Here is a 14,166-nt window from a genome sequence, read left to right as displayed (position 1 = left end):
AACATAAGAAAATTACAGCCCTGCTTTTTCTTCCTTGCTTCCCTCTATGATCTGGTTCTTCATGCTTGGGAACTAATGTTCCCTGGCTGAGACTACTCTTCGTGGGATTCTGGAACCCTAGAGAAGGGATACTCATCCTTCATTGCCCTTAGGAGTGAGGTTCTTTTCTATTTTCAGATTGCCAATGAACTAATTTGAGCACTCTTTGGCAATTGAGGGTTTCTTGCCGAGGGCACTCTCCTGTGTTACATGAAGGCCAAGACAAAAGAGCAAGTTTTCTGTTGCCTCTTACAGTGGCAAGTCCACTTTCACTTAACACTCTGTAAACTGTGCCTTAGAAACAAGCAACAGTGATCTCAACTCTACACGGATGCACTCCACTGGTTGTAGACCCACTTTTGGATTCAACTTTCTCACAGGTGCCAGATCCCAGGTTACATGAGGAAAACTGATCATGTGATTGGCAAATTTTATGAGAAGGAACTGAGCATGCTCAGCTTTGTATATTCTGACATCTCTATTTGCATTCAGCATATCCACAAGAGTTGACCAAGGCATAGAGGGACAGAGCAACTTGCCTGATACTACACAACTAGGAAATGGAAGACCTGGAGTTCAAACTCAGGGGGACTTCTGCCAAGATGGTGGAATAGGAACAGCTCTGGAGTGCAGTTCCCAGTGAGAGCAACGCAGAAGGTGAGTGATGCCTGCATTTCCAACCAAGGTACCAGATTCGTCTCAATGGGACTGGTTGGACAGTGCATGTAGCCCAGTGAGGACAAACCAAGGTAGGGAGGGGTGTTGCCTCACTCAGGAAGTAAAAGGGATAAGAGAATTCCCTGTGCTACCCACAGGAGGCCATTAGGGACTTTTCTGGACACTCCAGCACTCTGGCTCACATACTGTGCTTCTCCCACAATCTTTACAACCTGTAGACCAGGAGATTCTTGCCAAAACACCAGCACTGCACGTTTCTAGCACAAAACTGCGTGGCTTTTTTAGCTGGCGCCTGGAAGGCCAGTGAGATAGAACTGCTCATTCCTCTGAAAAAAAGGGGGCTGAAGGCAGAAAGCCAAGTGATCTGGCTTGGCAGATCCTACCTCCACAAAAACCAGCAAGCTGAGACCCACTGGCTTGAGATTATCACAGCCAGCACAGCAGTTTGAGCTCTACCTGGGACAGTCAAGCTTAGTGGGGGGAGGGTCATCCACCATCACTGAGGCATATCTAACCTTGCCTGTGTACATGAAATCACAGGGAAGTATACACAGCAGCTGGGCAGAGCCAGCGGCAGCTCAGCAAGGCCTCTGCAGGGAGACTGTGACTAGATTTCCTTCATGCTGGGCAGGGCACCTCTGGATAAAGGCAACATCCCATCAGGGACTTATAAATAAAGCCCCACATTCCCAAGACAAAGCACCTGGGAAAAGGGGCGGTTGTGAATTCCACTTCAGCAGACTTAAATGTCCCTGCCCAGCAGCTCTGAAGGAAGAAACAGAGCACCCAGCACATCACTTGAGCTCTGATAAGGGACAGACTGCCTCCTCAAATGGCTCCCTGACCCCCATATATCCAAAGAGACACCTCATGCAGGAGAGCTCTGACTCACATCTGGCAACTACCCTTCTGGGATGAAGCTATGAGAGGAAGGAATAGGCAGTAATCTTTGGTGTTCTGCAGCCCCAAGAGGTGACTCCCAGGCAAACGGTCTGAAGTGGACCTCTAGCAGTCCAGTAGCAGAGAGGTCTGACTGATAGAGGGAAGACTAAAAAAAAAAAAAAACAAAAAACAAAGAAATAGCTTCAACATCAACAGAAGGGACGTCCACTCAGAGATGCCATCTGAAGTCACCAACTTCAAAGACCAAAGGTAGATAAATCCACGAAGATGGGAAAAAAACAGTGCAAAAAGGCTGAAATCACCAAAAAGCAGAATGCCTTTTCTTCTCCAAGGGTTCACAATTCCTCACCAGCAAGGGACCAAAACTGGATGTTCCTCACCCGCAAGGGACCAAAACTGGATGGAGAATGAGTTTGACGAATTGACAGAAGAAGGCTTCAGAAGGTGGGTAATAACAGACTTCTTCAAGCTAAAGGAGCATGTTCTAACCAATGCAAAGAAACTAAGAACCTTGAAAAAGGTTGGATGAAATGCTAACTAGAATAATGAACTTAGAGAAGAATATAAACAACTTGATGGAGCTAAAAAACACAGCATGAGAACTTCACAAACCATACACAAGTTTCAATAACTGAACTGATCAAGCAGAATAAAGGATATCAGAGATTGATGATCAACTCAATGAAATAAAATGAGAAGGCAAGATTAGAGAAGAGAGTGAAAAGAAATGAACAAACCCTCCAAGATATATGGGACTATGTGAAAAGACCTAATCTACATTTGATCAGTGTACCTGAATGTGACAGGGAGAATGGAACCAAGTTGGAAAACACTCTTCAATATATTATCCAGGAGAACTTTCCCAACCTAGCAAGGCAGGCCAACATTCAAATTCAGGAAATACAGAGAATACCATAAAGATACTCCTCAAGAAGAGCAACACCAAGGCACATAATTGTCAGATTCACTAGGGTTGAAATGAAGCAAAAAATGCTAAAGGCAGCCCAGAGAGAAAGGTCAGGTTACCCACAAAGGGAAGCCCATAAGACTCACAGTGGATCTCTCAGCAGAAACCCTACAAGCCAGAAGAGAGTGGGTCCAATATTCAACACCCTAAAAGAAAACAACTTTCAATGCAGAATTTCATATCCAGAAAAACAAAGCTTCATAAGTGAAGGAGAAATAAAATCCTTTATGGACAAGCAATTGCTGAGAGATCTCATCACCACCAGGCCTGCCTTACAAGAGCTCTTTAAGGAAGCACTAAACATGGAAAGGAACAACCAGTACTAGTGAATGCAAAAGCATACCAAATGGTAAAGACCATTTATACAAAGAAGAAACTGTATCAACTAATGGGCAAAACAACCAACTAATATCAAAATGGCAGGATCAAATTCACATGTAACAATATTAACCTTAAATGTAAATGGGCTAAATGCCCCAATCAAAAGACATAGACTGGCAAATATGATAAGGAGTCAAGACCCATTAACGTGCTGTGTTCAGGAAACCCATCTCACATGCAAAGACACACATAGGCACAAAATAAATAGATGCAGGAAGATTTACCAAGAAAATGGAGAATTAAAAAAGCAAGGGTTGTGATCCTAGTCTCTGATAAACCAGACTTTAAACCAACAAATATTAAAAGAGACAAAGAAGAGCATTACATAATGGTAAAGGAATAATGTAACAGGAAGAGCTAATTATATAGGCACCCAATACAGGATAACCCAGATAAATAAAGCAAGTTCTTAATAACCTACAAAGATTCTTAGTCTCCCACACAATAGTGGGAGACTTTAACACTCCACTGTCAATATTAGACAGATCAAGACCAAAAATTAACAAGTACATCCAGGACTGGAACTCAGATCTGGACAAAGTGGACTTAATAGATATCTACAGAACTCTCCAGCTCAAATCCACAGAATATACATTCTTCTCAGCACCATATCGCACTTACTTTAAAATGGACCACATAACTGGAAGCAAATCACTCCTCAGCAAATGCAAAAGAATGGAAATCATAACAAGCAGTCTCTCAGACCACAGTGCAATCAAGTTAGAACTCAGGATGAAGAAAGTAACTCAGAACCACACAACTCCATGGAAACTGAACAAACTGCACCTGAATGACTACTGGATAAATAATGAAATGACAGCAGATGTTCTTCGAAACCAATGAGAATGAAGACACAATGTACCAGAATCTCTGGAACACATTTAAAGCAGTGTCTAGAGAAAAATGTGTAGCACTAAATACCCACATGAGAAGCAAGAAAAGATCTAAAATTGACACCCTAACATCACAATAAAAACAACTAGAGAAGCAAGATCAAACAAATTGAAAAGCTAGCAGAAGACTAGAAATAACTAAGATCAGAGCAGAACTGAAGGAGATAGAGACACAAAACAACTTGCAAAAAATCAATGAATCCAGGAGCTGCGTTTTTTGAAAAGATCAAGGAAATACATAGATCACTAGCCAGTCTAATGAAAAAGAAAAGAGAGAAGAAGCAGATAGATGCAATAAAAAAATGATAAAGGGGATATCACCGCTGATCAAACAGAAATACAAAATACCATCAGAGATTACTAAAAACATCTCTATGCATGTAAACCAGTAAATCTAGAAGAAACAGATAAATTCCTAGACATTTGCACCCACCCAAGACTAAACCAGGAAGAAGTTGAATCCCTGAATTGACCAATGACAACTTTTGAAGTTGAGGCAGCAATTAGTAGCTTACCAACAAAAAAAAGTCCAGGACCAGAATTCTACCAGAGCTACAAAGAGGAGCTGGTACCAATCCTTCTGAAATTATTCCAAACAATACAAAAAGAGGGAATCCTCCCTAACTCATTTTATGAGACCAACATCATCCTGATACCAAAATCTGGCAGAGATACAACTAAAAAAGAAAATTTCAGGCCAATATACATGATGAACATTAATGCAAAAATCTTTAATAAAATATTGGCAAACCGAATCCAACAACACATCAAAAAGCTTATCCATCACGATCAAGTAGGCTTCATCCCTGGGAAGCAAGCCTGATTCAACATTCACAAATCTATAAACGTAATCTATCACATAAACAGAATCAAAGATAAAACCACATAATTATCTCAATAGATGCAGAGAAGGCCTTCAAAAAAATTCAACAGTTCTTTATGCTAAAAATCCTCCATAAACTAGGTATTGATGAATGTATCTCAAAAATAATAAAAGCTATTTATGACAAAACCACAGCCAATATCATACTGAATGGGCAAAACCTGGAAGCATTCCCTTTGAAAAATGGCACAAGACAATGTGCCCTCTTTCACCACTCCTATTCAACAAAGTATTGGAATTTCTGGCCCAAGCAATCAGGCAACAAAAAGAAATAAAGCTAATTCAACTAGGAAAAGAGGAAGTTAAATTGTCTCCATTTGCAGATGACATGATTGTATACTTAGAAGACCCCCATCGTCTCAGCCCAAAATTCTCCTTAAAATGATAAGCAACTTCAGCAAAGTCTCAGGATACAAAATCAATGTACAGAAATCACAAGCATTCCTATACACCAATAGTAGAGAAACAGCCAAATCATGAGCCAACTCCCATTCACAATTGCTACAAAGAGAATAAAATAACTAGGAATACAACTAACAAAGAAAGTGAAGGACCTCTTCAAGGAGGAAATGAGAAGGCACAACAGATGGAAAAACATTCCATGCCCATGGTTACAAAGAATCAATATTGTGAAAATGGCCATACTGCCCAAAGCAATTTATAGATTCAATGCTATCCCCATCAAGCCACCTTCTTCACAGAAGAGGAAAAAAACACCTTAAACTTCATATGGAACCAAAATGAGCCCACATAGCCAAGACAATATTTTAAAATCTTTTTTTGTTGCTTATGTTTGAAATTGGTTTCATATGAACAGATAGTACAATATTTTGGCTAAAGGTCTCTAGTATTATGTATTTTTGACTCAAGTAATTCTATATACAATAGAAGAATTAGAAAATCAACGGACTGAAAGACAGTCTTACCATTTTAAACAAAATAATAGATGTTAGTTCTCACTATAATGAGTTAAATGTATCCAGTCTGCTACATATTTCCTACTTTTTGCCTTCTTCCTCTGCATATGTAAGAAAACATGACTTTTGGCTGCTACTATGTGGGGGAAATGTTTGATAGAATCTCAGTTTCTCCAAGAAGGACTCATGTTTTAGCAACACAATGATTATTATAATAACTATAATAATAGATTGTGATGATAATTATAATGCTATTTATTCTATGATTATCATGTACCAACCATTAACTATTTCACCTTAATAACTAACTTGTGGATTAGGAATTATTCAGACCACCTCACACAAGAGCAACTGAGAACAGTTCAAGCAGTTTGCACAAGGTAAAAAAAGCCAGAATTTAAATCATGTCTGTTTGAATAAAAGAAATGCTGTGCTACTACAGTCATTTATTCCATAGTATACCTGCCATATCAAGTTTAAATGTCTTTTCCCAGTCTGAGTTCAAGTCCTGGATATCCTTGTTAATTTTCTGTCTCATTGATCTGTCTAATCTTGAAAATGGGGTGTTAAAGTCTCCCACTATTATTGTGTGGGAGTCTAAGTCTCTTTGTAAGTCATTAAGAACTTGCCTTATGTATCTGGGTGCTCCTGTATTGGGTGCATATATATTTAGGATCATTAGCTCTTCTTGTTGCATTGATCCTTTTATCATTGTGTAATGTCCTTCTTTGTCTCTTTTGATCTTTGTTGCTTTAAAGTCTATTTTATCAGAGACGAGAATTGCAACTCCTGCTTTTCTTTGCTCTCCATTTGCTTGGTAAATCTTCCTCCATCCCTTTATTTTGAGCCTTTGTGTATCCTTGCATGTGACATGGGTTTCCTGGATACAGCACACCGATGGGCTGGAACAAGCAAACCTAATAGACATTTACAGAACTCTCCACCCAAAATCCACAGAATATACATTCTTCTCAGCACCACATCACACCTACTCTAAAATTGACCACAAAATTGGAAGTAAATCACTCCTCAGTAAATGCAAAAGAACGGAAATCATAACAAACAGTCTCTCAGACCACAATGCAATCAAGTTAGAACTCAGAATTCAGAAACTAACTCATAACTGCACATCTTCATGGAAACTGAACAACTGGCTCTTGAATGTTGACTGGATAAACAATGAAATGAAGGCAGAAATAAAGATGTTCTTCAAAACCAATGAGAATGAAGACACAACATACCAGAATCTCTGGGACACATTTAAGGCAGTCTCAAGAGAAAAATATATAGTAATAAGTGCCCACATGAGAAGCAAGGAGAGGTCTAAAATTGACACCTCATCATCAAAATTGAAAGAGCTAGTGGAGCAAGATCAAAAAAACTCAAAACCTAGCAGAAGACAAGAAATAACTAAGATCAGAGCAGAACTGAAGGAGATAGAGACACAAAAATCCCTTCAAAAAATCAATAAATCCAGGAGCTGTTTTTTCGAAAACGTCAACAAAATAGACCACTAGCCATATTAATAAAAAAGAAAAGAGAGAATAATCAAATAGATGCAATAAAAAATGATAAAGGGGATATCACCACAGATGCCACAGAAATTCAAACCATCATCAGAGATTATTACAAGCAACTCTATGCACATAAACTAGTAAACCTGGGAGAAATGGATAAATTCCTGGACACTTGCCTCTTCCCAAGCCTAAACCAGGAAGAAGCCGAAACCCTGAATAGATCAATAACAAGTTCTGAAGTTGAGGCATCAAATAAGAGCCTACCATCCAAAAAAAGCCCAGGTTCAGATGGGTTCACAGCCGAATTCTACCAGACATACAGAGAGGAGCTGGTACAATTAATTCTGAAACTATTCCAAATAACCCAAAAAGAGGGAGTCCTTCCCAAAATCATTTTATGAGACCAACATCATCCTGATACCAAAACCTGGCAGAGACTCAACAAGAAAACTTCAGGCCAATATCCATGATGAACATAGATGCAAAAATCTTCAATAAAATACTGGCAAGCCGATTGCAACAGCGCATCAAAAAGCTTATCCACATGATCAAGCAGGATTCATCCCGGGGATGCAAGGCTGGTTCAACATATGCAAGTCTATAAATGTAATTCCCCACATAAACAGAATCAAAGACAAAACCACATGATTATCTCAATCGATGCAGAGAAGGCCTTTAACAAAATTCAACAGTCCTTTATGCTAAAAACCCTCAATAAACTAGGTATTGATGGAATGTATCTCAAAATAATAAAAGCTGTTTATGACAAACCAACAGCCAATATCATACTGAATGGGCAAAAACTGGAAGCATTGCCTTTGAAATCTGGCACTAGACAAGGATGCCCTCTCTCACCACTCCTACTCAATATAGTACTGGAAGTTCTAGCCAGAGTAATCAGGCAAGAAAAAGAAATAAAGAATATTCAAATAGGAAAGGAGGAAGTCAAATTGTCTCTATTTGCAGACGACATGATTGTATATATAGAAGACCCCTTCGTCTCAGCCCAAAATCTCCTGAAACTGATAAGCAACTTCAGTAAAGTCTCAGGATACAAAATCAATGTGCAAAAATCACAAGCATTCCTATACACCAATAACAGATTTAAAGAGACCCAAATCAAGAATGAACTGCCATTCACAATTGCTACAAAGAGAATAAAATACCTAGGAATACAACTAACAAGGAACGTAAAGGACCTCTTCAAGGAGAACTACAAACCACTGCTCAACGAAATAAGAGAGGACACAAATAGAGAAACATCCCATGTTCATGATTAGGAAGAATCAATATTGTGAAAATGGCCATACACCCCAAAGTAATTTACAGATTCAACGCTATCCCCATCAAGCTACCAATGACCTTCTTCACAGAACTGGAAAAAACCACCTTAAATTTCATATGGAACCAAAAGAGAGCCCACATAGCCAAGTCAATTCTAAGCAAAAAGAACAAAGCAGGAGGCGTCTCACTACCGGACATCAAAGTATACTACAAGGCTACAGTAATCAAAACAGCATGGTACTGGTACCAAAACAGAGATATAAACCAATGGAACAGAACAGAGGCCTCAGAGGCAACACAACTTATCTACAACCATCCAATCTTTGACAAACCAGACAAAAACAAGCAATGGGGAAATGATTCCCTGTTTAATAAGCGGTGTTGGGAAAACTGGCTAGCCATGTGCAGAAAGCAGAAACTGGACCCCTTCCTGACACCGTACACTAAAATTAACTCCAGATGGATTAAGGACTTAAACATAAGACCTAACACCATAAAAACCCTAGAAGAAAATCTAGGCAAAACCATTCAGGACATAGGCGTAGGCAAGGACTTCATGATTAAAACACCAAAAGCATTGGCAACAAAAGTCAAAATAGACAAATGGGACCTGATCAAACTCCACAGCTTCTGCACGGCAAAAGAAACAGTCATTAGAGTGAATCAGCAACCAACAGAATGGGAAAAAATTTTTGCAGCTTACCCATCTGACAAAGGGCTGATATCCAGAATTTACAAAGAACTAAAACAGATTTACAAGAAAAAATCAAACAAGCCCATTTAAAAGTGGGCGAAGGACATGAACAGACACTTTACAAAAAAAGACATACATGAGGCCAACAAACATATGAAAAAATGCTCATCATCACTGGTCATTAGAGAAATGCAAATCAAAACTACATTGAGATACCATCTCACGCCGGTCAGAATGACGATCATTAAAAAACCTGGAGACAACAGATGCTGGAGAGGATGTGGAGAAATAGGAACACTTTTACACTGTTGGTGGGAGTATAAATTAGTTCAACCATTGTGGAAGACAGTGTGGTGATTCCTCAAGGACCTAGAAATAGAGATTCCATTTGACCCAGCAATCCCATTATTGGGTATATATCCAAAAGATTATAAATCGTTCTACTATAAGGACACATGCACATGAATGTTCATTGCAGCACAGTTTACAATAGCAAAGACCTGGAACCAACCTAAATGTCCATCGATGATAGACTGGACAGGGAAAATGTGGCACATATACACCATGGAATATTATGCAGCCATAAAAAACGATGAGTTCATGTCCTTGTAGGGACATGGATGAACCCTGAAACCATCATTCTCAGCAAACTGACACAAGAACAGAAAATCAAACAACACATGTTCTCACTCATAGGCGGGTGTTGAATAATGAGAACACATGGACACAGGGAGGGGAGCACTACACACTGGGGTCTGTTGGATGGAAATAGGGAAGGGGACAGCAGGGGGTGGTGAGTGTGGGAGAGATATCATGGGGAGAAATGCCAGGTATAGGTGAAGGGGAGGAAGGCAGCAAATCACACTGCCACGTGGGTACCTATGCAACAATCTTGCATGTTCTTCACATGTACCCCAAAACGTAAAATACAATACAAAAAAAAAAAAAAGAAAACACACACACCAGAAAATGGCAAATGTTGGTGAGGATGTAGAGAAATTGGAATCTCTGTGCACTATTGGTGGGAATGTAAAATGTTACAGCTGTTGTTGAAAACAATCTGATGGTTCCTATAAAAAGTAAGCATAGGCCAGGGATGGTGTCTCATGCTTATAATCCCAGCACTTTGAGAGGCTGAGGCAGGCGGATCATAAGGTCAGGAGTTTGAGACCAGCCTGGCCAACATGGTGAAATCCTGTCTCTACTAAAAATACCAAAATAAATAAATAAATAAATAACCAGGCATGGTGGCACACACCTGTAATCCTAGCTACTCAGAAGACTGAGGCAGGCGAATTGCTTGAACCCAAGAGGCAGAAGTTGCAGTGAGCTGAGATCACTGCACTGCATTCCAGCCTGGATGACAGAGCAGTGGCTCATGCTTTTAATCCCAACACTTTGGGAGGCCAAGACTGGAGGATCATTTGAGGCCAGGAGTTTAAGACCTCCCTGGTCAACATAGCTAGCGGGAACCTTGTTTTACCTCCTCTCTGATAAGAGATTAATATTCAAAAGCAAAAAGTAAACACAGACTTGTTGATTCAGCACTTTCATTTCTGTATATAAACCCAAAAGAATTGAAAGCAGGGACTCGATCGGATATTTGTACAACCATGTTCACAGAACTTTTGTTCTCAATAGCCAAATGGTGAAAACAACCCATGTGTCTATTGATGGATGAACAGATAAGCAAAATGTGTTGTCATTTTGCAACAAAATACTGTTCAGCCTTAAAAAGGAAATAAATTCTGATGCATGCTACACCCTGGATAAACACTAAAGCCATTATGCTAAGAAAATAAGCCAGTTACAAAATGACTGTGTGATTGTACCTCTATAATGTACATAGAGTACAAATTTATAAAGACAGAAAGGAGAGTTCTGGTTGCAAGGGAGATGAGGGAGGATAGAGTGGAATGTTACTGTTTAATGGGCAAAGAGCTTCAGTTCTGCAAGATGAAAAAAGTTCTGGATATAAATGGTGGTGGTGGTTGCACAACAGTATGAATGCAGTTAATACCACTGAACTGTACGCTAAAAAATGGTTAGATAGTAAATTATATGTCATGTATTTTACTACAATAAAAATATTGCTAAAAAATAAATAAATAAATAAATGCATTTTCCCTTTTTATTTGGTATTTTATAGACCAAATCAAACCCAACTTCATCTTGAATAGAATAACTACCAACTGCTTTGATATAATGTTGAAAGTTTCATGTGTAGTTTATTCTTTTCTCTTGAATAACATATTATGGATTTTCATAGTCTTATATTTTAAAATAATTTTGTGTATTAGCAATCAGATGATGTCCCAATATATTTAACTAAAATTATGTCATTCCTTGAATAACAAGACAAGACAATACTTTGTAGAACATTAGAAAATCCTGGAAATTAATAATTTCTAATTTTATGCTAGGTCCTCTGCTAAGCACTTACAGATATTATGTCATTTACTCCACAGTAACCTCCCAATTAGAGAAAAACTACAGTGTTTATCACTAGACAGATGAGGAATCTGAGGTTTCCTTATGTGTAAAGCACCCAGGCCATACAATTGCATATGGTTAGATTATATAATTAGTAAGTGGCACAATTAATAATTGGCTCAATGATTCCCAAATCCATGCTTTTATCACTAAACTATAACATCTTTAGTCAATTCTGAGAGAGAGAGATGTACAGTATTACAGTACAAGTATTCTACATGAAAGATGGCATTTGTTCTGGCATCAATAATAAGAAATTCTAGACACATTTTAAAAAATAAATTTTTTTACCCTCACCTCTCTACTTACCCAAATAAGGAGTAATTACCAGAAATAATTGATTCTAGGACCTATCATATAACCAATTTATTAAATTCTTGTGAATTTTTTGCTTTGATTGTTTTGACCATCAATGATATAATCATCTTCCTGTTTATCATTTAAATGTTAACTCTACTAATATAACTTAATAGGTATATGGAAACAATAAGACTATTTTATTAGTGATTAAGATTTGCAAGGGTATAAGACTATGAGACATTTGCATCCCTGAGATTAGAATGTTTCATATCAATACCATTTTATATTATCCAGTATTATCTTTGGGGATACATGTTAAATATGTTTATGAAAATATAGTTCATGTGAGTTATAGAATTTTGTGAAACTAGATTTCATCCCTTTCTGAAGTTTATGGAAATAAGATTATCTTAAAATATCCGTCTAGTCCCAATAGAACTATGCCACAATATGTCTTCTTCACTTACTCTACTTCTCAACACCTATATGTCTTCTCTTCTTACTGAAAGGGCTGTTACAGACGTTTCAACAGTTTTATTCCTTTTAGATCAATCCATTTTCCTGTCTGTAAATACACGGAGCTTAGCAAACCACAGTTAACTGTAACAGATTCCATTTCCTATTGTTTCATTCACAGATGGTAAATGGATTCCAAACCAGAAGATTTATTAATAATTTAGTATTCTACTGAAATAATTTATTGTTATTGCACAGTTCAATAGCCTGCCTTTGGAAGTTCTCTGTTCTTAATCAATATCAAATAATGACTTAGGTATAATGAAAGATGTTGAAACAGATAGAGTCAGGTGTTTTAGCGTTCTAGGGTTGCCTTAACAAAGTAACACGGACTGGATGACTTAATGTTACAAATGTATTTTCTCATAGTCCTGCAGGCTAGAAGTTCCAGATCAAGGTGTTAGAAGGTGAGCTTCTTCTGAGAACTCTAACCTTGTAGATGACCATCTTCTCCATGTCTTCACATGGTCTTTCTTTTGTTTATGTCTATGACATAATATCAAAAAATAAAAACACAATAAAATCTCTCTTCAACTCTGCCTGCTAACTTATTCTATTTATTTTTGTCCTATGGCTTATATAAACCCAAATTCATTGAATATGAACTTTTTCACCTCCTTTGAACCACCACACAATGTTTTATGCTTCACTCTGCCCCAACAGAATGAGGCTTTCCCATGGAGCTTTTATTTCCCTGTGGTCCACGAGGATCAGCAACACATTCTCTCCCATATTACATATCACGGTCCAGACTTTGTGCTTGGTGTGTTTCTACACTGCCAATTCCAGATTATTAAGTCCTAGAAGACCATCATCTGCTTTTTCTGATTGTTTTGATTATAATTGGCCACCTGGGCCCTCCCTGATGTCACCATATGATTCACCAAACCCTTTCTGTCCAGGGCCCTGTGTTTATCCTCAGCAACTTCAGTGTTCATGTGGATGACATATCCACTTCTATGTAAAAATAGTCTCTTGTATCACTTCTTAAAATAATAATACTCAATTTACTGTACAACTTCTTTTTGTTATCATCCCTTAACCCTTTTTTTTTTTTAATTAAAAAATACTCTTATTTGTCTTATTCTTGCCCCAGTCTAGTTTGGGGGCCACTCCTTTGTTGCTCTACAATCTAGAGCAAGTTTTAATTATATATTTCTCTGAACTGTGATTTTCTTAATAATTTACATATTAGTATGTCTGGAACACCCTCCAGCAATAGGAACACATATAATTCCCCTATACTGCTGATCCTTTTGGCCAAGGGTATCTGCTTCTGTTTTAAATACCATTCACAGAGAACTTTAAATTTCTATTTCCCTACCATGTTTTTGTGCAGACTCAACGGCTAGCACTTTTCTTGGATCATTTTAAATGTCAATTTTCATTTAGTCAAGATACACTATTGGAAGTCCTTGAGGAGAATTCTATATATAAACCAATCCCATAAATTATCATCTGCAAAAACCTTCTATGTTGAGATAAATTTTTAAATTATACAATACGATAATAGACTACATATTTAGATATTCTTTTATAATTTGCCATTTTATTTGACTTTCAACATAATATTTTATCTTGCCAACAGACTTGAGAAGAAAGTATGTCAGGTATTATTTTCGAATTACTGATAAAGACACTGAGCCTCAAAGACATTTCATTATAAATATTAGAGTTTAGATTACATGCATTCCTAAGCCT

At 37.8% G+C, this 14,166-nt stretch overlaps 1 pseudogene; it reads left to right on the top strand.

Annotated features, from left to right (window-relative positions):
- The window catches only part of LOC105718786 (zygote arrest protein 1-like), a 783,937-nt pseudogene that overhangs the window by 693,144 nt on the left and 76,627 nt on the right, over nucleotides 1–14,166 (top strand).

Source organism: Aotus nancymaae, unplaced genomic scaffold (assembly GCF_030222135.1).
Source record: "Aotus nancymaae isolate 86718 unplaced genomic scaffold, 86718_ANA_hifiasm-v0.15.2.pri h1tg000003l, whole genome shotgun sequence".
NCBI classification, from domain to species: domain Eukaryota; kingdom Metazoa; phylum Chordata; class Mammalia; order Primates; family Aotidae; genus Aotus; species Aotus nancymaae.
Note: the sequence above shows the minus strand (reverse complement) of the source record. Positions and strands in the feature narration are given on the sequence as shown.